The 24,133-nt window shown below is 41.1% G+C and overlaps 1 non-coding gene and 1 pseudogene across 1 annotated transcript; both read left to right on the top strand.

The window, feature by feature from the left end:
* The first annotated feature begins 1,166 nt into the window (after positions 1–1,166).
* LOC141407407 (thioredoxin pseudogene) lies at positions 1,167–1,741 on the top strand (annotated as a pseudogene).
* Positions 1,742–9,154: 7,413 nt separating this feature from the next.
* Positions 9,155–9,258, top strand: LOC123571195 (small nucleolar RNA U13). Its single transcript, XR_006695374.2, has one exon. It is a non-coding gene; the product is annotated as a small nucleolar RNA U13 (small nucleolar RNA).
* The last annotated feature ends 14,875 nt before the right edge of the window (positions 9,259–24,133 follow it).

Raw genomic sequence — 24,133 nt, 5'->3', positions numbered from 1 at the left:
GACAACCCAATTAAAAATGGGCAAAGAATTTGAATAAACATTTTTTCAGATAAAATATACAAATAGCCAACATGCACATGAAAAGATGTTCAACATCATTAGTCATTGGGGTAATGCAAATCAAAACCAGAATGACATATCACTTCATATCCACGAGTATGGCTATAATTTTTAAAATGGATAATAACAGTTGTTGAAAAGAATGTGCAGAAATTGGAACTCTCATGCATTGTTGGTAAAACTGTAAAATAGTATGGCTGCCTTGGGAGACAGTTTGGCAATTCCTCAAAAAGTTAAATAAAGAGTTACCATATGACCCAACAATTCAACTCCTAGATATATATCCAAGAGAATTGAAAACATGTGTCCACATAAAAACTCATACTCAAATGTTCATAGAAGCATCATTTGTAATTTCCAAAAAGTAGAAAGAACCCAAATGTCCATCAGTTGATGAATGGATAAACCAAATGAAGTATATCCACACAATGAAATATTATTCAGCCACAAAGAATGAAGTACTGATACATGCCACAACATGGATGAACCTTGAAAACATTATGCTATATAAAGAAGTCAGATATTAAAGCCCATACATTGTATGATGCCACTTATGTTAAACATCCAGAATAGGCAAATTCATAGAGACAGAAAGTAGATTAGTGGTTGCCTGGGGCTGGGAGGAGGGAAAAATGAAAAGTGACTGCTTAATGGGTATAAGGTTTATTTTCGGGTAGAGTTAGATAGTGATGATGGTTCACAACTTCGTGAATATAATAAAAACCACTGAAATGTGCAACTTTAAAGGGTAAATTTTATGATATGTGAGTTATATCTCAATAAAAACATTTTTAAGCTGCTGAGTTGAATATTTTACATTTCCCTAAGGAGACCAAACCACTTCAATTAAGCTGGCTTATTAAGTGACCTTTGACTGATTTCCTCCCCCCAGGCTCATGGTCTTTGATAAAATTAAACTGCCTATCTTTGGTCTAAGAGGCTGATATTTCAGATACTTAAGGGCAGAGACTAGATTAAGTAAAGTCATTAAAGTTTTCATTTAGGGGAGAAAAGAAGAGAGCTAGCTGGGACCCGGTGAAAACCCAGATGTGGCATTAGGGGCAATCAGGAAAACTGATCAGTCAACCAGAAAACAGAAATACTAGTCTGTCCTTCCTGTTAGAAAATGAGTTCAACATCAGGGTTTAGAGGACAATCCAAAAGACAAAGGTCCGCTGGCCAAAGCTCAGTCCAGCACTTTGAATCCATTTCCATCGGTTCTTACAGTTAGTCATCAGACCCCAACAGTCTTAATGGTGAAGCAGAAGAGCAAGTTTGCTTTTCAGGAAGGCTCAGATGCTGCAGGGGATAAACTTGTAGTTGACTTCTCAGCCACATGATGTGGGCCTTGCAAAATGATCAAGCCCTTCTTTCATTCCCTTGCTGAAAAGTATTCCAGCGTGGTGTTCCTCAAAGCAGATGTGGATAACTGTCAGGATGGGATGTTCGCTTCAGAGTATGAAGAAATGAATGCCATCTTCCAGTTTTTTTAAAAGGAATGAAAGGTGGGTGGGCTCCAGTTTTTGGAGCTAATAAGGGAAAACTTGAAGCCACCATTAATAAATTAGTCTAATCATGTTTTCTGAAAACATAATGAGCCATTAACTATTTAAAACTTGTAGTTTTTTATTTACCAAAAATAATGAAGTATGGAGACTATATACCCAACTGCCATCTGATTATAAATGACAAACAAATATTAATTCTACCCTTTAAAACAAACAAAAAAAAGTTATCTGGCCTTATAGGAATAATTCTGTCCTAATCTGAGGCCAGTGCCTACACCAAGTTGTGAAACTAGATTCAACCACAAACCTCAAGAAAGGATCCAAGGCTATGAAGCATTACGTCTTCATAATGAACAACTGATATGGCTCATTAAGTTTATGAAATGGTCATGTCTTCTTTTAAAAAAAAAAAAAAAGAACTAATGACCCACACATATATGGACAACTGATTTTTGACAAAAGTGCAAAGGCAACTCAGTGGAGAAACAATAACTTTTCAACAAATGGTGCTGAAGTTATTGGATATCATATCAAAAATAAAAATAAGGAGTCCCTCTGAGCATGCTCTGGCTGGAGAGGCTGCCCAAAGATAAAAAGATTAAATTAAATTTAAAATAAATAAAAATAAACTTCAATCCACACATTTTACTACACACAAAAATTAATTCAAAATAGATCATAGATCTAAATGTAAAACCTAAAACTATAAAACTTCTTAAAAAATAGAAGAAAAATTTGTGTTAACTTGAGTCTCAGGTAAAAATTTCTCAGCTATGGCACCAAAAATACAATCCATAAAAGAAAAAAAAAAAAATTGGACTTCATCAAAACTAAACATTTTACCCATTGAAAGACACTGCTAAGAGAATGAAAAGACAAGCCACACATTTCAAGAGACTCTGCACAAGACGTTTCTGATAAAAGTCTTATGTCCAGAAAAATACAACAAACTCTAAAAATCCAACAAAAGAAAGCAACCGATTTCTCAAATGAGCTAAAGATTTGAACCAACACTTCAACAAAGAAGATAGATGGCAAGTAAGAACATGAAAAGATGCTCAATATAATCAGTCATTAAGAAAATGCAAATTCAAACCATAATGAGGCACCCTACACACCTATTGGAATGGCTAAAATTTTTTAAATGGCCATACAAGTATTGGCAAAAATGTGGAACCGGTGGAACTTTCATGATACAACCACTTTGGAAGACAGTTTGGTAGTTTCTTTAAAAGTTAAATACATACCAAACATATCCCAAGATCGTTACCTGAAAGAAAAGATAGCATAATTTCAGAAAAGACTTGTACAAGATTCATCATAGCAACTTCATTTGTAATAGCCAAAAAATAGAAACAACCCATTTGCTCATTCAGGGTAAAATGGAGAAACAAATTGTGGTGTATCCATACAATGGAGTATTATTCAGCAATTTAAAAAAACATGAACTATTGTTATGCAGGACAATGTGAATGAGTCTCAAAATAATTATGCTAAGTGAAAGACTCTTGAAAAAAGAAGTACGTATTATATGATTCCATTTACATAAAATTTTTAGAAATGCAAACAAATGTATAGTGACTGAAAGCATATCAGTGGTTGCCCGAGGCTGGGGGAAAGGGGCAAAAGTGGGTGGGAAAGACAGACGGCAAAGGGATACAAAGAAACTCCAGAGGATGATGGGTATGTTCACTGTCTTGATTTTGGAGACGATTCTGTGGATGTGTTTAAAACTCATGAAATTGTAAACTTTATATGTAGTTTATTGCATGTCAGTTATACCTCAATAAAGCTAGAGAGGCAAAAAAAAAAAAAAAAAGACAGAAAAAAAAAAAAAAAGAAAGAGACAGAGAGAGAGAATTCATGAGTAAATGTACAATGTATCATTAGGCCGGGCACAGTGGTTCACACCTGTAATCCCAGCACTTTGGGAAGCCGAGGTGGGCAGATTACCTGAGGTCAGGAGTTCAAGACCATCGTGGCCAACATGGTGAAACCCCATCTCTACTAACATAACCAAAAAAAAAATTAGCAGGGCATGATGGCAGGTGCCTGTAATTCCAGCTACTCGAGAGGCTGAGACAGGAGAATTGCTTGAATCCTGGGAGGTGGAGGCTGTAGTGAGCCGAGATTGAGACATTGCACTTCAGCCTGGGCTAAAGAGCGAAACGCCATCTCAAAAAAAAAAAAAAAAATCATAATAACATCCTACAAAATGGAAACAATGTGACAGAGACTGTAACTCAGATCCTGTCCCACCCAAAGGACTTGGGGTTTTAGGATTGAATAATCCCAGAAAGCCCAGTTGGCTGACGCTTCCCCAGATCTTTTACACAAACTTTTCCTTTATTAGAACACCTTTCTCTCACCTTATTGCTGTTAAATACCAATGTATCTTTCAAGCCCAACTCAAATCTAAACTATTCCCTGAAGCTTTCCTTGTCTTCTCCAGGCAGAGTTAGTTTGTGGCTCAGTCTGTGCTCTCTCAGCAACTGGGAATCCAGTAATATATCCCCCTTGATATTCTAGGATGTAAGATTTGTGGTTTCAGCAGTTCCCAAAAGACCATAAATGTCCCCCAACTTGTACTGATTTGTCATTTTACTGAGGCATAAATTTGATTCCAGCCAGCTATGAAGTCCCTACAGAGAAGGAGAAGATGAAATAGTGAGTAAGACAAGCCCCAACCCACCCCCAAGACTTCATAACCCAAACCAACTTGGTTGGCATCTACTTAACAAAAACAAATTTTATTTTCTCTTTTATGAAGAATGGACTGCCCCCCCCACCCCCACCTCTCTGCCAACAACAACAAAAAAACTATCATCTGGTGATGGAAATGATGAGTGAGTGAAACAGTCCAAAAATGGAATGGTCCTTAGCCAGAAAATAGCTTTATAAATTACTTTAATCTTTTATTAAGAATCTGGAAGGATCACTTAAAAATCTTAGTTGTACTTCACAGCATTTTATGGGGAGAAGTTATATACTATACTACAGTGGAATTAACAGGATTGGAAATTTGAAAAGGCTTTGGGCCTTGCCCCTCAATAATGTTAAAATTTCCCAGTAGCTCTAGTGGGTACTCATCACGTTGCATTATAATCATGTGTTTAGCTATCCCTCCAGCCTAAGAAGCAGTCATCTACATCCGAGAGCTACATCATCTGGGCTCAGATCTCAGTTCACCTAATAACCAACTTGAACAGGTTGCTTAACCTCTGGGTGCCTTGATTTCCTCATCTTTAAAATAGTAACATAGGCCAGGCACAGTGGCTCACGCCTGTAATCTCAGCACTTTGGGAGGCCAAGGCAGGCGGATCATGAGGTCAGGAGATCGAGACCATCCTGGCTAACACAATGAAACCCCATCTCTACTAAAAATACAAAAACTTAGCTGGGCGTGGTGGCAGGTGCCTGTAGTCCCAGCTACTCGGGAGGCTGAGGTAGGAGAATGGTGTGAACCTGGGAGGCAGAGCTTGCAGTGAGACAAGATCGCACCACTGCACTCCAGCCTGGGCAACAGAGCAAGACTCCGTCTCAAAAAAAAAAATACTAAAATAGTACCTAACTAATCACATTAATTTTGAGGATTAAAAATGGCAATACATAAAAAGCACTTAAACCAGTGTCTGACCCGTCAAAAGTGATTGATAAATGCTAGTAACTAGTTTAAGAGTTTGCTCAAGGGCAGAGTTTATGTCTTAGGGAGCTTTTCAAAAATATCTAGTTCTCCAGTGGCTTAATGCAGTGCCTTGTGCATATGGTACATGCTCAATGAGAGCTGAAAGAGAGTGAAGGAGTCAGTGAGTAAATGAGTTATGGCTCTGCCACTTTGTCCGTAAAGTAGAAATTGCTTTATTCTAGTATAATGGCGGCATTTTGGCTTGGCTGGTCTGGTATTCAGACATAACTAATTCTGGCCAACATTCTCACAATTATCAAATCCACTACTGCAACCAATTTGCAACTTTTGAGAAACATGGTGCTATGATTGAGAGTGAATAAAAGGAGCAGAGAGGACTGATGGACGGGCAACGCTTGACCTCTGACATGGTTTGGATGTGTGTCCCCTCCAAATCTCATGTAGAAATGTGGTCCCCGATGTTGGAGGTGGTGCATGGTGGAGATGTCTGGGTCATGGGGGTGGATCCCTGGCCAATGGCTTAATGCTGTCCTCATGGTAATAAGTGAGTTCTCACTTTATTAGTTCACATGAGAGCTGGTTGTTTAAAAAGAGCATGGCGTCTCTCTCTTGCTTCCTCTCTCACCATGTGACATGCCTTCTGCCGCAAGTAAAAGCTTCCTGAGGCCTCACCAGAAGCCAAGCAGATGCCAGCACCATGCTTGTACAGCCTGCAGAATCACGAGCCACATAAACCTGTTTTCTTTATAAATTACCTAGTCTCAGGTATTCCTTTATAGCAATGCAAAATGGACTAATGCCTGTTGACCATGGTGGAGAGATGAGGAATAGAATCTGCCAAAACTGTTCAAGAGATGCAGAAGATAGAGCTGCCTTGGTATTCAGGTAGCACGCACCCTTGCCCCCTGAAGTCTATGTTCAACCCAGCACCTGGTGTCATCCTTCTAAAATGTAAATTGGATCGTGTCACTTTCCTATAGAAAACCCTCCAGTGGCTCCTTGTCTCACTTGGAACAAAACCCAAAATCCTCCCAGTGGCCTGGAAGGTCTTGATACAACCAGTGGCGCCTCTCCCCTCCCACCTCCTACCTTGCTGCTCCTTGCACGCTCCACTCTTGCCTTTCTGCTGGACCTTAGCCTTCTTGCTGTTCCTCAGACACTCCCAGGAGACTCCTGCTTGGAGTCTTTGCACTTGCTATTCCCTCTGCCAGGTATGCTTCTCCCCAGAAGTTCATGGTTTGCTTTGCCACTTCATTTGAATCTCTGAACGAATACCCACTCTACCTACCTAAAACTCCATGACTGTAGGGACTTTATTGTATGCATTGCTCCAGCACCAATACCTGGCCTAGTGTCTGGCACAGAGTATTCAATAAATACTTGTTGATTGATCTAGGTGAATAAAACCCCAGGAATCCACTTGGTTTCTGCTCCTATCTCCCTTCCAGGGCTAAGTCCTCCCCAAGTAGAAGCTTCTCCCTAGTAGTGAACTATCTGTGTCCAAACATAACTCCTGCACCCCCAGCAAAATAAGGGAGATAAAAATGTGTTATTGAAACAAAAAGGAGTTGCTGATTGTATAATCCTCTGGTGGGGAAACTCAGGGATCCTTGGCTTGACAAAATGAGTTTGCATTTGCCATTGTTTTCAAGGAAAGGCGTAAGGCACAAGGCGTTCAAAAAACGGAAGTCCTGATTACTGTGACTGTTCAACAACTAAAGTAATGGAAGGGAATATGGCATGAAAAGAGAGAGAGAAAAGGAAAAATCTAAATCATTCATGAGGCTCCCCCAGGGTGGGGTTCAAGAATATGCATTTTAACAAGTTCCTTGAGCGATTTTTAAGCAATCAGCTTAAGACAGGTCCTTGGAAATGGCTTAGAGATTTAATAAAGGATGAGTTCACACGTTATGGTGGGAAAGACATAAGCCATTACAGCCAAAAAGGCCTGGGTTCACATCCTGCCATCACTGCTTATTATCTCTGTAACCCTCTGCTATTCATATCTCTCAGATGCTGATGTTCAATTTCTAGTTACAATAGATAAATACATCTATCCTATTGTACTGTTATGATGATTAAATTGAATAACATAGGTAATGTGCCTGGTATATAGTAGTCATATAGATGGTAGTTTATTACTATTAGTGTTATGAATTCTGTTTTCTGAGGGCTTACAACCTCCCTAGAATGTTCTGTGGCAAATTGGCATTCTTACCCCTCACCCCACTATGTGACCTTACAGAAGTGAAAACATATAGTCAGAAGGACCGATTCTTCTGCGAATAGGAAAATCTTCAGCCCATAGCTTCCCCAGAGTTCATCTTCCCTAGAATAGATCAAGGAACATATTTTTGCTCTTAACTACCCATTAAGCATTAATAATAAATCCTTATATTTTTAGTCTTCACTCTATCAAGGCTTTCACATATATTTCCATTATCACTCAGTCTCAGAGGTCCAGCAAGTGGCCTGTGTGCCCACAGCTAGAATGTGAGTGCTCTGGGACTTAAAACTCATAAACCCTGTGAACGTTCCATTAGATGACATACCCCATCAAGACCTTCTCCTCCCCCGAGGCAATAGGGCTCTGCAGTAATGGTGGAGAATGAGGAAGTAGCAAAGTCAATCTCCCAAGCTTGGCTCTCCGTGAGAAGGTAGCAATCTCCCGAGCTTGACTCCACATACCGCAAGGATGATTCCATCCAAATCAGACGGTGGCAGCAGCGCCGCATTCCGCTCAAGGCGGCCAGCCTTCTGCGACTCCACAGCCCCACCTGCTGGAGGCTGCCTTGCACACAGCCTAACTGTCCACAGCCCGCCCTGGACTATTGCTCTCCCTGAGTCCCACACGCCGCCCCGCTGGGGCTGGTTTGGGGGCCACAGTACAGGCTGGTAGCCTCAAACTTTGACTGAGGGAAGCATCTTTATTTCTTTCACAGTCTATGGTAAATCTTAATCTATTCTGTTGAACGAACTCTTTGCTTTTTCTGAACTTCAGCTTCTCCCAAGTTGTAACCAGAGAGAGATTTCACCTCTGGCTTTCCAGGCCCTCCTAGGGTGTTACACCATAGAATAATAAGGCATCGACTCTGCCAGATGGAAAGAATTGGGACTTTGGAGAGAAAACTGCTATAAATTTCAGAACTAGGGGGATAAAAGCAGCAGCATTCCCCAGGAAACATGGAAAAATGAAGTCTCAGAGAATCAAAGTAAGAAGCCACAAGAAACGGACTGTATTCAGCCCTCCACTTGGCTGTATTAAATGAGCACCTACTATGTGGCTGATACTGTGATACATGGATGAAACAGTCTCCACACTTTAAGTCTTTTCACTGGAACTTTCACTTTCACTCGGACATCACCTTTCTCCTAGCCATCTTCCTGTCAGTTTTCCTTCTGTGTTCTTGGTAACTTCATTCCACTAAAAACAAATTCTTCTATATCCATAACAATCTGCAAGAACTTTCACTATACCTTCCTCCTCCTTACCGTAACGGAAGCCTGGCCTTGCCCCAAGAACACTGGTTCCCTTGCAGCCCTCTTAAGGGAAAGCTGCTCTTCCTCCTGCGAGTTCTATTTTCCAGCCAAGAAGGGGGCACTTGGGGTCAGCAGTATCCCAGCTTCCCCTGCCAGTTCTACATGATGACTTTTCTACCTTTGTCAAAGTCCCCCTCATACCAAATGGTTCATTGCCCTGTACTTCTTCTGGCTGTCACTGACCCTGGCTCACAGCAGCTGAGGACTCCCCCATTTACCTTACACATTAACCTCCACCATCATCCTGAGACAAACTGCCGAACCCAATCCATCCCACACCCTAACCTTCCCCTAACTTTCCTAATCATTTCAAATAACCTTCTGCTCTACTTATACTTTTCAAGGCCACAATTAGACCATTACTACCATAGCTCCACTGCCTCTCAAAAAAAAACTTTGGATCCTTTCGTAGTTCATAAGCGTGATGACTGGGTTTTCACTTTCATGCGTAAGATGTGCCTCCCTCAAACTTTGTTACAACATTGGCACATTACCCTTGTTATGTGGAAAAGCATGAAACTTCAACATCCCACTTGAACCACAATCCTCCCAACTCTATTCTGTTCCTCCCACTTCACCACCCCTTGGCCTCACTGAGTTCCAGCCCTTTAACCCCTTGTGGCCTCACAGTTTATCTTTCCCTTCCCCTCAATCCCCAGACTTCAGTCTTTTAAAACCCAAGCTAGACCTCTGGCCAACAACTTGAATTATTTCCCGCCAGCTCCCTCAATACCGATGCTCCCTTTTCCCTCCACTCATAAGTCCTGGAAAACCCTACAGAACCCAGTTCTACAGCTGCCCACCCTGGTCCTAAACCTGGAGCTCCGAGTCCTGGTACAGAAAACTGTACACTCTGCCATAGATTTGTGTTTTCAGAGGTTCATGAAGGACTATTAGAAATCCACCTCATTCTCCCCATCCCCTCATCAGATAGCCTGGCCTCCTGCTTCACTGAGAAAATTAAGTCCAAGAACTCTCAACTTATCCCCTTCTTTCAAAAATATACTTGCATTACCCACCACATAGTCTTCTTGAACCCAATAAAGACATCTACAGGCTGGGCACAGTGGCTCATGCCTGTAATCCCTGCACTTCGGGAGGCCACTTGAGCCTAGGAGTTCGAGACCAGCCTGGGCAACGTAGTGAGACTCCGTCTCTATAAAAATAAATAAATAAATAAATAAATAAATCACATCTACAGTGCTTTGCCTGGGCAACATAATGACACCCCAGCCCTACAAAAAATAAAAAATTAGCTGGGCCTGGTGATGCACTCCTATAGGCCCAGCTTCTCAGGAAGCTGAGACAAGAGGATCCCTTGAGCCCAGAAAGTTGAGGCTGCAGTGAGCCACATTCACGCCACTGCACTCCAGCCTGGGTAACAGAGCAAGGCTCTGTCTCAGAAAAAGGTAAAAAAAGCAACTTAGTGCTTACATCATACTTCATGGTGAAAGAATGAATGTTTTCCCTCCCAAGATCAAGAAGGCAAAAAGATAGCTGCTCTTTCAGCTTCTATTCAACAATGTATAGCATTTCCAGCACAGAAGAGAGTAAAGGAGATAATACAAGTTGTAAAAGAAGAAGCAAAATGTTCTGTAGTCACAGATAGCGTGATTGTGCCCATGGACACTCCTAAGGAATCTACCACAAAAAATTGTGAAAATGCCAGGCGTGGTGGCTCACACCTGTAATCCCAGCACGTTAGGAGGCTGAGGTGGGAGGATCACTTTAGCCCAAAAGTTCAAGACTGGCCTGAGCAACATAGTGAGACCCTGTCTCTACAAAAAATAAAAAATTAGTCCGGGCACGGTGGCTCACGCCTGTAATCCCAGCACTTTGGGAGGCCGAGGCGGGTGGATCATGAGGTCAGGAGATCGAGACCATCCTGGCTAACATGGCAAAACCCCATCTCTACCAAAAATACAAAAAATTAGCCAGGCACGGTGGTGGGCACTCCCAGCTACTCGGGAGGCTGAGGCAGGAGAATGGCGTGAACTCAGGAGGCAGAGCTTGCAGTGAGCCGAGATTGCGCCACTGCACTCCAGCCTGGGTGACAGAGTGAGACTCTGTCTTAAAAAATAATAATAATAAAAATAAAATAATAATAATAAAAAATAAAATAAAATAATAAAAATAAAAAATAAAAAATTAGTTGGTCATGGTAGTGCACATCTGTATTCCTAGCTACTTGAGAGACTGAGGTAGGGTGATTGTTTGAGCCCAGGAAGTTAAGGCTGCAGTGAACCATGATCATGCCACTGCACTCCAGCCTGGGTGACAGAGCAAGACGCCATCTCGAAAAAAAAAAGAAAATTAAATATAAATTTAGAAAATGAATATTTTTGGTCGGGCACAGTGGCCCACACCTGTAACTCCAGCACTTTGGGAAGTCAAGGCAGGCAGATTGCCTGAGCCCATGAATTCAAGACCAGTCTGGACAACATGGTGAAACCCTGTCTTTACAAAAGAACACAAAAAAATTAGCTGGGCATGGGGACACACACCTGTTGTCCCAGTTACTTGGGAGCCCAAGGTGGGAGGATCATCTGAGCCTGGAGGTCAGAGGCTGCAGTGAGCCAAAGCTGTGTTACTGTACTCCAGCCCAGGAAACAGAGTGAGACCCTGTCCCAAAAGAAAAAATTTAAGTGAAAACTAATATGTGAATGTAACAAGGTTACCAAATACAAGGTCAAATATCAAAAATAAAATATTTCTCCATAGACTATGAATAAATAATTGGAATTTTTAAAAAACTTTAATACCATTTAAAATAGCATCAAGTAAGGAAAATGTTATACACACATACACACACACACACACACACACGCACCATGGAATACTACTCAACCATATAAAAAGAAGGAAATCATGTCTTTTGCAGCGACATGGATGGAATTGGAGGTCATTATCCTAAGCGAAATAACTCAGAAACAAGAAGTCAAATACCACATGTTCTCACTTGTAAGTGGGACCTAAACAATGAGTACACATGGACATACAGAGTAGAAGAGCAGACATTGGAGACTACAAAAGGTGGGAGGGTGGGAGGTGGGTGTATTAGTTCATTTTCACACTTCTATAAAGAACTTCCTGAGACTGAGTAATTTATAAAGGAAAGAGATTTAACTGACTTACAGTTCCACATGACTGAGGAGGCCTCAGGATACTTACAATCATGACGGAAGGGGAAGTAGGCATGACTTACGTGGTGGCAGGTGAGAGGGAGAGTGTGTGAGTGAAGAAGGAACCTGCCAAACACTTATAAAACTATCAGATCTCATGAGGACTCACTCACTACTATGAGAACAGCATGGGGGAAACTGCCCCCATGATCCAATCACCTGCCACCAGGTTCCTCCCTGAATACATGGGGATTACAGTTCAAGATGAGATTTGGGTGGGGACACAGAGCCAAACCAGATCAGAGGGTGAGGTCTGAAAAATTCTTTATTAGGTACAATGTGATAGGTACACTAAAAGCCCAGATTTTTTTACTTATGTAATATATGCATGTAATAAAGCTGTACTTCTACCCCCTAAATATATAAAAATAAAAAATTAAATAAAATAGCATCAGGACTTCTAATTCTGATCAACATAGAGTAACAGGGATCAATTAAAACTCCAGACACAACATAAGAAACAACAGCTTTCAGACATCAGGCATCAGGCAGCACAGGCAGTGAACTCAGGAAACAAGCAAGGTGTGTTCTATGATTTTCGCAGTCTGTGATAGGAAAGGGTTTCCAGGCTTCGCCACAGGAAGGAGGAACGCAGGCAGAGCCCAAAAGTCTCCCTCAGTTCCGGAGATCATGCTGGGAATCTGAGGAGGCCAAGTCAGCTAGAGTTCACCCGGGAGAGCAACTGAGCTGAGAGAGCAGCACAGAGAAAGAGCTCCAGGGATCTGCGGAAGGTCTGCAGCTGAAGGCTGATCTGCACATTCACGTGAGGAAACTACCAAAGGCTAAGAAAAATTACACCTGAAAAAAGTACAGGGAAAAATCTTCAGCGTTCACCTACTAGCCACAGTAGAAAACCTCATCATTAACAGGTAGGTCATCAGGTAGAATATTCAGAAAGACGTTGCTGTAGTAGTGGGCAATATTAACCATACACCAAAGAATTCTGGTCATGCCGAACAAAGCAAGCCTCAGAGGGACCAAACAGTTTTCAAGTAACTTAACTACATCACAGAACAACACTCAAGAATATTAATAAGAATACAGAAGTATTCAGCACCCAACAAGGTAAAATACATAGTATTTGGAATTCAATAAAACATTATAAGACACACAAATAAGCAAGAAAATACAATTCATAATGAAGAGAAAAATCAATGAGAACTAATCTAGAAATGACATGGATGATAGAGTTAGTAGACAAAGACATTTAAGTGGTTATTAAAGCTATATTCATATGTTCAAGAAGGTAAAGGAAAGATTGGGCATGTTAAGTAAAAACATCAAAGATATTTTTAAATTACCAAATGGACTGACTGTCGTGGCTCATGCTTCTAATCCCAGCACTTTGAGAGGCTGAGGTGGGTAGATCACTTGAGTTTAGGAGTTCAAGACCAGCCTCGTGAACATCGGAAGATCTCATCTGTACAAAAAAAATTTTTTCAGAAAAAATCCCATAAGAAAAGATCCCATCTGTACAAAAAGAATTTTTTACAGAAATGTGGCACATATACACCATGGAATACTATGCAGCCATTAAAAAGAATGAGCTCGTGTCCTTTGTAGGGACATGGATGCAGCTGGAAACCATCATTCTCAGCAAACTATCACAAGAACAGAAAACCAAACACCGCATGTTCTCACTCATAGATGGGAACTGAACAATGAGATCACTTGGACACAGGAAGGGGAACATTACACACTGGGGCCTGTTGAGGGCGGGGAGAAGGGGGCAGGGATAGCATTAGGAGATATACCTAATGTAAATGATGAGTTAATGGGTGCAGCACACCAACATGGCACATGTATAAATATGTAACAAACCTGCACATTGTGCACATGTATGCTAGAACATAAAGTATAATAAAAAAATAAATAAATAAGAAATTAGTTGGGCATGGTGGTATGCACCCGTAGTCCCAGCTATTTGGGGATGAGGTGGGAGAATCGCTTGAGCCTGGGAAGTCAAGGCTGCAGTGAGCCAAGACTGGGCTACTGCACTCCAACCTGGGTGACAAAGTTATACCCTGTCTCAAAAACAAATAAATAAAAATAAGAAGCCCAAATTGAACCTGTAAAGATAAAAATTAAAATATTTGAGATTAATAACAACACATTAGACATTGAAAAAAATTAGTGAAGTCTAAGACAGAGCAATAGAAACTATCCAAAATGAAACATGGAAAGAAAAAAGACTGAAAAAAAATGGCGAGAGCATTAGTGAGCTACGAGGCAATCAGACTCCAAAGGGGGGAAAAGAAAGAGACGGAGGGAGTGAGAAGGGAAGTCAGAAAAAAGATATTAAAAAATAATAACTGAAATTTTCCACTTGTTATGAAAATGTGATGTCCAGAAACCTAAGAAACTTAATAAACCCCAGGCACGAGAAACATGAAAAACCAAAGCACATCATAAAATTGCACCAAAAACATAATATGCTTAGGAATAAATTTAACAAAATATGTGCAAAATCCATACATGAAAAACTAGAAAACATTGCTGAGAGAAATTAAAGAATACCTAAATAAATTGACAGATATATTTTGTCCATGGATTGGAAGACACAATATTGTTGTCCACTCTTACCAAAATGATTGATAGATTCAATATAATTCCAGTGAAAAACCCTACAGACTTTATTTCACATAAATTGATAAACTGATTTTAAAATTTATATGGAAGTTCAAATGACCTAGAATACCCAACACAGTTTTGAAATAAAGACTAACAAAGTTGTAGGACTTGTATAACCTCACTTCAAGGCTTATGATAGAGGACCCTAAATAATACAATGTAATATTAGGGTAAGGAAAGACAAATACACAAATACAACTAAATTGACCAGAAATAGACCTGATGCATGGCCAATAAGCACATGCTAAGATGTTTAATCATTAGTCATCAGGTAAACAGAAATTAAAATCACAATGAAGTACTACCACACACCTACCAGAATGACTACAAATTAAAAATTGTAATGATACCAAGTTTGGTGAGAAAATAGCGCATCTAGAAATCTCATATATTACTGAAGACAGTATAAAATAGTTGAATCCTTATCTTGGTTATTGTAAATAGTGCTGTAATAAACATGGCAATGCAGATATCTCTTTGATATACAAATTTCCTTTCTTATACCCAGCAGTGGGATCGCTGAGTCATATGGTAGTTGTATTTTTACTTTTAGTTTTTTGAAGAATTTCCATACTGTTTTTCATAATGGCTGTACTAATTTACATTCTCACCAAATGTGTGCAATAATTCCCCTTTCTCCACATCTTCACCAGCATGTTATTTTTATATTTTTGATAATACTATTTTAATTGGGGTGAGATAATATCTCACTGTGGTTTTGACTTGTATTTCCCTGATGATTAGTGATGTCAAGCATTTTTTCATATACCTGTTGGCCATTTGTATTTCTTCTTTTGGGAAGTGTCTATTCAGAACATTTGCTCAGTTTTTACCTGGATCTAATTTCGTTCTTCTGCATATGGAGCTTCAGTTTTCCCAGCACCAATTTTTTTTTTTTTTTTTTTTTTTTTTTTTTTTTTTCTGACAGAGAGGTCTCTCTTTGTCACCCAGGCTGAAATGCAGTGGTGCAACCACAGCTCACAGCAGCCTCAACCTCCCAGGCTCAAGTGATCTTCCCATCTCAGCCTTCTGGGTAGCTAGGACCATGGGAATGCACCACCACATGTGGATAATTTTTTTTATTTTGTAGAGTCTTTCTTGCCAAGGCTGGTCTCAAACTCCTGGGCTCAGGCATTCCTCCTGCCTTGGCCTCCCAAAGTGCTGGGATTACAGGTTTGAGCCACTACACCTGGCCCCCAGCATTATTTATTGAAGAGATTGTCCTTTCCCCAGTGTATGTTCCTGGTGTCTTTGTCAAAAATGAGTTGGCTATAAATGTATGGATTTATTTATGGGTTCTCTACTCTGTTCCACTGGTGTGTGTATCTGTTTCTATGCCAGTACCATGCTGTTTTGGTTACTATTGCTTTGTGGTGTAATTTGAAGTCAGGTTATGTGATGCCTCCAGCTTTGATATTTTTGTTCAGGATTGCTTTGGCTATTCAATGTCTTTTGTGAGTCCATCCAAATTTTAGGATTGTTTTTCTATTTCTGTAAAGAATGTCATTGGCATTTTGGTAGGAACTGCATATAATCTATAGGTTGCTTTGGGTAGTATGGGCATTTTAACAATACTAATTCTTCCAATCCATGAACATGGGATATCTTTGCATTGTGTGTGTTTCCTCTTCAATGTCTTTCATCAGAGTTTTATAGTTTTAATTGTAGAGATCTTTCACTTCTTTGGTTAAATTTATTCCTAGGTATTTTATTATTAATTTTTTAGCTATTGTAAATGAGATTGCTTTCTTGATGTATCCTTTTTTAGATTGTTTGCTGTTGGCATATAGAAATGCTGCTGATTTTTGTGTGTTGATTTTGTATCCTGCAACTTTACTGAATTCATATATTCTAACAGTTTTTTTGTGGAGTCTTTAGGCTTTTCTAAATATAAGATCATGTCATCTGTAAACAGGGACAATTTTACTTCTTCCTTTCCAGTTTGAGTTCCCCTTATTTCTTTCTCCTGCCTAATTGTTCTGGCTAAGAATTCCAGTGCTGTGTTGAATAAAAATGGTGAAAGTGGGCATCTTTGTCTTGTTTCAGATCTTAGAGGAACGGCTTTTAATTCAGCATGATGTTAACTTTGGGTTTGCCATATATGGCCTTTATTGTTTTGAAGTATGTTTCTTCTGTACCTAGTTTGTTGTAAGTTTTTATTATAAAGAGATGTTGAATTTTATCAAATGCTGTTTCCTGCATCTATTGAGATGATCATATAGTTTTGCTCTTTATTCTTTTGTACAATGTGGTATATCACATTTATTGATTTGTGTATGTTGAACCATCCTTGCATCCCTGGAATAAATCCCACTTGATTCTGGTGTGTTATCTTTTTAATGCATTGTTGGATTATGTTTTTTAGTATTTTGTTGAGAATTTTTGCATCCATGTTCATCAGGAATATTGGCCTGTAGTTTTATTTTTGTTGTTGTTGTATCCTTATCTGGTTTTGGTATTAGAGTAATGCTTATCTTATGGAATGAGTTAGAAGTAATTCTCTCCTATTTGTCCTTTTTGAATAGTCTGAAAATAATTGGTGTTACTTTGGAGGGAGCTTTTAATACAATGGAAATGTTCTACATCTTGAGCGGGGGCAACATGAGTGTATATACTTGTCAAAACTGCACCAGAACTGCCTGTTGGCTGCTCAGGCGGTAGCATCTGATGGTGGCATCTCTCTGGGAACTGTACATTCAAAATAGGTGCATTGGTTGTGTGTAAATTACATCTCAATAAAGTTGATTTTTAAAAAGGAAATAGAAAAAATCTAATTAAATTAATCCCTCTCTCCTGATTCTCCACCAATATCTCTGGAGAGTCCTCCTTAATCTTCTTTATAAATTCTTCATTTTTCCCTTTGAAACTCAGGGGTTACTTGATGTTCCATTCTTGATGCGCTTCTCCCTCATATAACCATAATTATTTCACTCAGTATTTGTGTTACAACTACCACCTATTTGAGGATCATTTCAAATCTATATTTCTTGCACAGACTTTTCCCTTGCACAGACTAGCCCCAGAGAGCTATATCCAAATGCTTAATGGAAAATCTGTATCTCAAGCTCAACATATCCAAAACTAAGATAATTACCATACATAGGCCAGAAGCAGTGGCTCACGCCTGTCATCCCAACATTTTGGGAGGCCAAGGCAAGAAGAAAACCTGAGCCCAGGAGTTCAAGACCAGCCTGGGAAACATAGCAAGACCCCATCTCTACAAAAAAAAAAAAATTAATTAATTAATTAGCCAGGCATGGTGGCATGTGCCTGTAGTCTTAGTTACTCAGGAGGCTGAGGTGGGAGGATTACTTGAGCCCAGGAGCTCGAGGCTGCAGTGCGCTATGACTGTGCCACTCTACTCCAGCCTGGGTTACAAATCAAGAGTCTATCTATCTCTAAAAAAAAAAAATTAGCACACACAACTTTAAGCCTACCTTTTATACAATATTCTTTATTTTTCTTTTCTTTTTTATTTTTCTTTTGAGACAGAGTCACACTCTGTTGCCCAGGCTAGAGTGCAGTGGTGCAGCCTTGGCTCACTGCAACCTCCACCTCCCAGGTTCAAGTGACTCTTGTGCCTCAGCCTCCCAAGTAGCTGGGATTACAGGCATGCACCACCATCCCTGGCTAATTTTTGCATTTTTAGTAGAGACAAGGTGTTGCCATATTGGCCAGGCTGGTCTCAAACTCCTGGCCTCAAGTCATCCACCTGCCTCATCCTCCCAAAGTGCTGGGATTACAGGCATTAGCCATCACGCCTGGCCCTATACAATATTCTTCATATGCATTGATGCGCTGTGGCTGACACATAGTAAACACTTTATATATTATTCGTTGAATGAATGAAATGTGAAATAACTAACAGTCAAATATGCCTTCAGTTCTCTGGTGAGCACCTATATTATTAAGCTCATGACCAACATGCTTTGTGGAAATTATTTCCACAAATGTTAGTTCATTCTCTTATTCCTTTCTCCTCCCCACCACTACCTCCACTCCCACCCCAGATGGAGAGAGGGTGAGAATGGAGTTGGTACACATCTCTGAATGGCACCTCCTCAGATTGACAGGCTTCAGTATTTCAAAATAAGAAAAGCTGCTCTCCTCTTCCCCTTCTTTCCCCCTTCCAACATTGTGGTCACCACCAGAACTGCCTGCAATTGGTATTCTGGGCAGATGTAGCCAGCTGCAAGGTGTGTTATCTGATAGTGCATCTGTCTGGAAAACCAGAAAAAGGAAAACTGTGTTTAGAAGGTATATTTTTCTCCTCCCCAGGTAAGCAGGAGAAATAATAGAATTCAAATTGGAATGACCGTGCAGCAAAACTTCTGCGCACTAGGTGTTTATCCCAGTTCATAAAAACAACGGTTTTGAAGTAATGAAAAGAACTCCCTGTTGGGGAAGCAAATGGAACTACATGTTTCTGAAACAGTTTGAAAGAAAACATCACACTCAATGACCAGACAGCAAAAACATGTCAAGCAGATTGGCACAGTTTGCTTCACTCACAAATCTTCCCCAGATGAGGCTCCAGGAAAGGCTGGACCCCTTGAAATCATACTACCATCAGGAAACCACGTGGCCTCCTATTGTCAAACCCATACAGCCTACTCAGCTTCAGTGGGATGTAAAGTTCCCCTTTTTTCCTATACTCAGAGCCTAAAAATTCAACTTCATTTCTATTTCTTTAATGGTATCCTACCAACTCTGAACCTTGGGACGCTGTCCCGCAAGTCCTTTTCTCTGTTGTCTCTAAAGACAAACACACAAGCTTTTATGGTCGGAAGAATTAACTGCTAATCACTAGAGGAAAATAGACACGGAAAAACAAAAGCAACAAAGACGAAAACGTTTATTTACCTAAGAGCTCTTATATACAGGGTAACCAAATGTCCCTGTTAGCCCAAGACGGTCCCGATTAACATCTATTTTCCTGGCATAATTACTAATTGCATCTGTTTCACTCTCAAAAGTATCATGTTTGGTCATAAAGTAGAATAAGTTATCCTATTTGTATGGCACTTACTTTATGCTGGGCATATAAACATTAACCTATTTGATCCTCAAAGCAATCTCATGAGATAAGAAACGTTTTCAAAGTAATCAAACCAAAGTATGGAGAGGTTGAGTAGCTTGCCCAAGAGTACACATATAGTCAGCATCTGAGCCAGGATTTGCCAACAGAGGCAACTGGCTTCAATGTCCTTGTCCTTAACCATTGTGGTAAGCTATGACAAAGCTTTAGGAAATCATGTGTTCTTTCATTTAATAAGTATAATTAATGCTTACTATATGCCAGGCACCGTGCTACTAACTAGGAATACAGTCATGAAACAGGCCGAGGATGTGCCCTGAGGAAACTTTCAGTCTGAGGGAAACACAGATACAACTAAAAGGACAAGGGGTACAGGCACAGGGTGCATGGAGAACAATCGGGATAGAGGTGGGGGTGGCATCTAATCAGGCATTAAGAGATGGTGGAAAGTTTCCTGGAGGAAGTGACATCTGAGGAGAGTGCTGAAGAAAGAGCATTTTATCTAGACTGGAAAGACCAGGAAAATGTGGTTCAGGCAGAACAGCAAATCAGATGGTCCTAAAGCCAAAGAAATCACAATGAATCCACATAGTTCAGGAGGGTTAGTGTTGCCTGGGGTCAGGGAAGGAGCAAAAGTTGGAGCTAGAAATATACAGAAAGGCTAGATCAAGAGGAGATGTGGCTGACATGCTCACATTTGCACTTTGTCCTGAAGTTAATGGGAAGCACATGGCTTACTAGGAAATTAAGCAGATAAGTGACCTGATCAAATTTTCACTTTACAAAAATCATTAGTGCTGCCATGCAGAACTGGTTTGAAGAGGCAAGAGCCAGAGCAAACACAGGAAACTCAGACAGAAGGCTGTTGCCAGGATCCATTAGAGGGAGGAAACAGGCTTGAACTAAGGTGTTGACTAGAGATGCAGAAAGACTTGGTGGATCAAGGAGGTAGAACTGGCAGGATTTGGTGATGGGGAAGATGTGGTGGGTGAGGGGAAAGAAGGGTTACAGATGCCAGAGAGATGTCCTATCTGAGTCTGGAGCTCAGGAGAGAGACCTGGGCAAGAGACACACATTTGGGAATCACCCACATATAGATGGTAACTAAGCCAGCTGGTTAGGCGGCTTATCCAGGAGAGTGTGTAGAGTGCGAAGTGAAAGAATTTGCAAGACCAGGCACAGTGGCTCATGCCTGTAATCCCAGCACTTTGGGTGGCCAAGGTGGGAAGATCTGAGTTTGAGACCAGCTTGGGCAATGTAGGGAGATCCCATCTGTAGAAAAAAATATTTTTAATTAGATGGCCTGGGCCGGATGCAGTGGCTCATGCCTGTAATGACAGAACTTTGGGAAACGAAGGCAGGCGGATCACCTGAGGTCGGGAGTTCAAGACCAGCCTGACCAACATAGAGAAACCCCATCTCTACTAAAAATACAAAATTAGCTGGGTGTGGTGGCACATGCCTGTAATCCCAGCTACTCAGGAGGCTGAGGCAGGAGAATTGCTTGAACCCAGGAGGCAGATGTTGCAGTGAGCTGAGATCACGCCATTGCACTCTAGCCTGGGCAGCAAGAGCAAAATTCCGTCTCAAAAAAAAAAAATTACCTGGGCAAGGTCGCACGCGTCTGTGGTCCCAGCTACTAGGAGGCTGAAGTGGGAAGATCACTTGAGCCCAGAAGGTCAAGGCTGCAGTGAGCTATGATTCCACCATTACATTCCAGCCTGAGTGACAGAGCAAGACCGTGCCTCAAAGCAAAAAAATAGAAAAAAGAAAAGAAAAGAAAAAAAGAACTGGCCACATCATCCAGTGTCAGTGTCTCTCCTAACAAGAAAATACAAAGAAAAAACCTGGCCATGCTCCAGTTGGGGTGGCTCATGCCTGTAATCCCAGCACTTTGGGAGGCCGAGGAGGGTCCATCACCTGAGGCTGGGAGTTCAAGACCAGCCTGACCAACATGGAGAAACCCCATCTCTACTGAAAAAATAAATAAATAAATAATATATTATATATATATATAAATTAGCCAGGAGTGGTGGTGCATGCCTGTAATCCCAGCCTCTCGGAAGGCTGAGGCAGGAGAATTGCTTGAACCCAGGAGGCAGAGGTTGCAGTGAGCCGAGATTGTGCCATTGCACTCCAGCGTGGGCAGCAGCGAGACTCCGTTTCAAAAAAAAAAAGAGAGAGAAAAGAAAAAAGAAGAAAACTGGCCACAAAGAGTTGGAAGGAGGAGAGATGAGGGAGACCGAGCAAGAAAGCTTGATGTCGTCATGGCCGCCAAGAGAAAAGGAAAAGGAAACCAGTGTCTAAGGCTTCAAGGGACACAAGTTTGGGCCCAGGCATATCCACACAGTTTATCAACAAGATGGTGTTTGCAAATCTTAATGGTGCAGTTTCACTTGCAGGCAGGAGTGAGACTGCAAAGGGAAGAAGAGAAACTGCAAGGTGGGAATGGGGAGCAGGCAGTGTCTCAGGGAGAACTGTGGGGGAGGTCGAAGTAGAAGTCATGTCCCAGAACAGAGGCATCCAGCACCCTGCTTTTGTGTATGTGTGGCAAGAACACTTAAAATGAGATCTACCCTCTAAATAAATGTTTAAGTATATGATACATTACTGTTGACTATAGGTATGATATCATACAGCAGATATCTAGAGCGTATTCATCTTGCTGGACCAAAACTGTATGCATGCACATTGATTAGTAACTCCCCATCTCCGCCTCCCCTCTCAGCCCCTGGCATTCCACTCTTTGCTTCTGTGAGTTTGACTATTTTATTTTATTTCATTCCAACAGCCTGGGAGAGTTTGACTATTTTAGGTGCCTCATACAGGTGGAATCATGCAGTATTTATCTTTCCATAACTGGCTTATTTCACTTAGCAGCCTGTCTAAAGTTTGGTCAAGGAGAGAGTCCTTGTCACCAGTTGGCTGGGGCACAGAGAGAGAGGAGGCAGATCTGCTCTGGCTTATCCTGGAGAGACAAGCAGCAGTCAAGGCTTTGCACATCTAGTTATCCTAAGAGCACTGAGAAGTTGTAATTGGGAGGGAAGTTATATGACATCATCAGATTGTGTTTTCTCAAAATCTACTCAGATTGCTGTGTGGAGAATGGGCTGGAGGGGGCGAGAAGGAAATGCTGGAAGACCAGTTAGATTGCCAGTACTATCGTCATGGATAGAGACAAGAAAACAGGCAGAACAAGGTGATGGTGGTGGTAGAAACAGACATAGAGGGATTTGACAAATGTAAAAGGTGACACTGACAGGACTCGGTGATAGAGTGGTGGTAGGGAGAAAAAGGTATTAATAAATGGCTTGGTATCTCATTTAATCTTTACTACAACCCTGTGAAACACATTATTATGTCCTCCATGTTATGGATAAGGGATTTGAAACTCAAAGTACTTGAGCGACATGACCGGATCACACAGCTGGTAGGTCTGGCTATAAAGTGATGCCCCCCTCCACTATGTTATACAGCAGTCAAGCAGTTCTTCCTTGAAGAATGCTCTCTTTCCTCTTGCACCCCTGAAGGCTATACCTAGTCAATACTTCTACTAATAGCATGGTACTTCACCTACAATATTCTCATTATCTGTTTGCCTGTAAAACAGGAAAATAAATAAGAATATTCTCACAGAAGCCGGCCACCGCTTAAGCCAGCTGATCTCCAAGGACAGCACAAATCAATTCCTTTGCTGAAGAAAGTGACTTCTTCTTGGGCTTATCTGGCTATAAAAAGTGAAGGCCCCTGAAGACAGCTGAGATAAGAAAGGTTAGGGCAAAGAAGTTAACTTGCTCTGCATGACAAAGTTACAGGAATTTTGAAGAAGGAACCATAGCCATTAATATAGTTTGGATGTTTGTCCCCTCCAAATCTCAGGCTGGAACATGATCTCCAGTGTTGGAGGTGGGGCCTAATGGGAGATATTCGAGCCATAAGGATGGATGCCTCATGAATGGCTTGGTGCCCTCCCCACAGTCATGACTGAAGTTTCATTCTATTAGTTACCATGAGATCTGATTGCTAAAAAGAGCCTGGACCTCCTGCACTTCTCTCCTGCTCCCTCTCTTGCGATGTGACATGTCTGCTCCCCCTTTGCCTTCCACCGTTAGTAAAAGCTTCCTGAAGCCTCACCAGAAGCTAAGCAGATGCCGCTGCCATGCTTGTACAGCTTGCAGAACCATGAGTCAAATAAACCTCTTTACAGTGCAGATTACCCAGTCACAGGTATTCCTTTATGGCAATGCAAAATGGACAACTACAACCGTCATGCTCGTCACTGTAACCCTAGTGCCTAGCACACAGGTACTCAACATATTTTTGTTGAATGAATTTGCTTTAAGAAGGGGATTATCTCTGGAAGAGAAGATGGGAGGCAGGGTCTGGAGAGAAGCAGGGACGGAAATTAATGAAGAAACAGGAGTGACTGGGCACGGTGGGTCACGCCTGTAATCCCAGCACTTTGGGAGGCCAAGGAAGGCAGATCCTGAGGTCAAGAGATCCAGACCAGACTGGCCAACATGGTGAA

Source organism: Macaca fascicularis, chromosome 1 (genome assembly GCF_037993035.2).
Source record: "Macaca fascicularis isolate 582-1 chromosome 1, T2T-MFA8v1.1".
NCBI classification, from domain to species: domain Eukaryota; kingdom Metazoa; phylum Chordata; class Mammalia; order Primates; family Cercopithecidae; genus Macaca; species Macaca fascicularis.
The sequence above is the reverse complement of the archived record's forward strand: the minus strand, read 5'-3'. Positions and strand labels throughout refer to the sequence as shown.